Raw genomic sequence first — 3593 nt, 5'->3', positions numbered from 1 at the left:
GCACCCTTTGCTATTGTGGAGGAGAATGCCTTGAGAAGTGCAACAATTCCTCTGGCCTCGAGTTCTACAAGAAGTCTCCTGAGTATCTTGGTTTGGTATTTGATCTAGCCTCATGGTGGTGAGCTCCAATCAAAAGCAGAGCAATTTTCAAATTACTCAGAAAGGCTGCAGTGTTCTTCCAAAGCTGCCCCCACTGAGTGTAGTGCCTGGTCCCTGGAGTGAGGGGTGTCAACAGCACATTGCACCCTGAGGGGCATCTCCTTGGTGAATTTGAAGTGGGGTCAGCCCACAATTGAAGGCAAAACACTCCAAGGGCAGGCAGCCCCCCTAAATGTATTTTATCCTAAGTGTCACCTGGAGCTCTGGATAAACATGGACTCCTGAGCTGCAATCAGAGCCTCCAGGGAAGAGATCCAGGCCTGTCTTCTCCCCATTGCCTCTTTTGGGTGGGTTTGGGAACACTGACCAGGAAGGCTTCAGATTCTAGGTCACAGAAACAAGGGTGTTGGAATCCTCATGAGTCCGTAGGATGGCTTAGGCAAAATCAAGGTTTTCTCCAAAAGATAAATCTGACTCTACTTAACCGTTTTGATAAGCTATTATGGAGACCCTAGAATTATACCCCATACATCAGATAAATATATATTATTTTTGGTTTGCTTGTCCTAAAATTTAAGAGCAGAGATTCTTAATCACATGTCATTATAATACTTTACTCTGTATTCTTGAGCCACCCTTTGAAATCTTCTATTCATCTCTTTTGTCATTTCTTCCTTTCACTTTAGCTGCTTGATGGTCAAGAGTAAATTTCAGGGGCTCTTCTGGCATCCGTTTTGGTCTCCTCTTTCTTTCTTGTCTCTTTAATGACCTCTTGCTTTCTTCATGTATGATGTCTTTGATGTCATTCCACACAACTGGCCTGGTCTCTGGTCATCAGCACTGAATGCATCAAATCTTTTCTTGAGAAGGTCTCTAAATTCAGGTGGGATATGCTTAAGGTCGTTCTTTGACTCTTTCAATCTTGTTCTAATTTTCTTCAGTTTCAACTTGAACTTGCACATGAGCAATTGAAAACCTATTCCACAGTCAGCCCTTGGCTTTATCCTGATGATATTGAGCTGTTCCGTCGTCTCTTTCCACAGACGCAGTCCATTTGATTCCTGTGTATTCCATCTGGTGGGGTCCATGTGTATAAAAAATATAGTCACCATTTATGTTGGTGAAAAAGGTATTTGCAATGAAGAAGTTTTTGGTCTTGCAAAATTCTATCATGAGATCTCTGGCATCGTTTCTATCACCAAGGCTATATTTTCCAACTAACAATCCTTCTTTGTCTCCAACCTTTGCATTCCAATCAGCACTAATTATCAATGCATCTGATTGTATGTTTGATGAATTTCAGTCTGCAGAAGTTGGTAAAAATCTTAAATTTCTTCATTTTTGGCATTAGTGATTGGTGTGTAAATAGTTGTAATAACTGATTTTCCTTGTAGGCATATGGATATTATCCTATCACTGACAGCTTTGTACTTCAGGTTAAATCTTGAAATGTTCTTTCTGATGATGAATGCAATGCCATTCATCTTCCAGTTGTCATTCTTGGCATAGTAGACCATAGGACTGTCCAATTCAAAATGGCCAAAACCAGTCCATTTCAGTTGACTAATGCCTAAGATGCATCCCATTTCATTTTTGATGATTTCCAATTTTCTGAGACTCATACTTCATACATTCTACATTCTGATTATTGATTTTGCAAAGGCATTTGACTGTGTAGATCATAACAAATTATGGACAACATTGTAAAGAATGGGAATTCCAGAACACTTAATTGTGCTCATGAGTAACCTGTACATAGATCAAGAGTCAGTCGTTGAAACACTGGCCGGTTTCAGGTCAGGAAAGGTGTGTGTCAGGGTTGTATCCTTTCACCATACTTATTCAACCTGTATGCTGGGCAAATAATCTGAGAAGCTGGACTATTTGAAGAAGAACATGATATCATGATTGGTGGAAAATTCATTAACAACCTGCGTTATCCAGATGACACAACCTTGCTTGCTGAAAGTGAAGAGGACTTGAAGCACTTACTGATGAAGGTCAAAGCCCACAGCCTTCAGTATGTATTACGCCTCAACATAAAGAAGACAAAAATCCTCACAACTGGAACAATAAGCCACATCATGATAAATGGAGAAAAGATTGAAGTTGTCAAGGATTTCATTTTACTTGGATCCACAATCAACAGCCATGGAAGCAGCAGTCAAGAAATCAAAAGACACATTGCATTGGGCGAATCTGCTGCAAAGGACCGCCTTAAAGTGTTGCAAAGCAAAGAGGCAACCTTGAGGACTCAGGTGCGCCTGGCCGAAGCCATGGTGTTTTCAGTTGCCTTATATGCCTGTGAGAGCTGGACGATGAACAAGGAAGAATAAAGATGAATTGATGCCTTTGAATTGTGGTGTTGGCAGACAATATGAAATATACCACGGACAGTCACAAAAATCAACAAATCTCTCTTAGAAGAAGTACAGCCAGAGTGCACCTTAGAAGCAAGGATGGTGAGACTATGTCTCACATACTTTGGACATGTTATCAGGAGGGATCAGTCCCTGGAGAAGGACATCATGCTTGGTAGAGAGTCAGTGAAAAAGAGGAAGACCCTCAACGAGGTGGATTGACACAATGACTGCAACAATATGCTCAAGACTAACAGCTATTGAAGGATGGCACAGGATCGGGGAGTGCTTTGCTCTGTTGTACATAGGATCTCTGTGAGTCGGAACCGGCTTAACAGCACCTAACAACAACAACGGCATTCTGAGTCAATGAGGCAATGGCAACTCAGAGGTGGAATTCTTGCCTTCCGTGTGGGGGTCCCGTGCTAGATTCCCAGAGAACGTACCTCATGTGCAGCCACTACGTGCTTGCCAGGGGAGGCTTGTGTGTTGTTAGGATGCTGAACAGGTTTCAGCAGAGTTTCCAGACCAGGACACACTAGGAAGAAAGGCCTGGTGGTCTACGTCTGAAAATCCACCAATGAAAATTCCATTGGGTCAAAATGGCCAATTCGCAGCTCATCATGGGGATGGGACAGGGCCAAGCAGCATTTCCTTCCATTGTGAATGGGGTCACCATGAGTTGAGGCTGACTCGAGGGCCACTAACAAGTCCTAATGACTTTGGCCGTGGAAAAACTTCAATAAGACAATCCTATAAGTGGGATCAGCTTTCTGGGATAAATTTTACCTTCGTCTGGGTTGCTATGAGTTGGAATCGACTCGAAGGCAATGAGTTTTTTGGTCCATCTATGTAGATATCAGTGAATCATCGTTAACTATCTAGAGCATATAACAGATTCACATAATTAAAACAGTTTTTGAAAGAAAAGCTTCCCTCACTGAGAGCACTGTCCTGAAATGGGGATCCTGGCTGGCCTCTCTCCCTCTGCTCCACATCTGTGCTGCCTCTTTCAGTTCTCCCAGCTATGGAACTTCAGATCTTTCCAGCACATGTCAAAATAAATACAGCCTCTCAGTTATGGAATACCTTCATCCTTCTGCATTGCCCACGGACTTCACAGGATCCCACACC

This window comes from Elephas maximus, chromosome 2, assembly GCF_024166365.1.
Source record: "Elephas maximus indicus isolate mEleMax1 chromosome 2, mEleMax1 primary haplotype, whole genome shotgun sequence".
In the NCBI taxonomy this organism is placed as follows: domain Eukaryota; kingdom Metazoa; phylum Chordata; class Mammalia; order Proboscidea; family Elephantidae; genus Elephas; species Elephas maximus.
The sequence above is the reverse complement of the archived record's forward strand: the minus strand, read 5'-3'. Positions refer to the sequence as shown.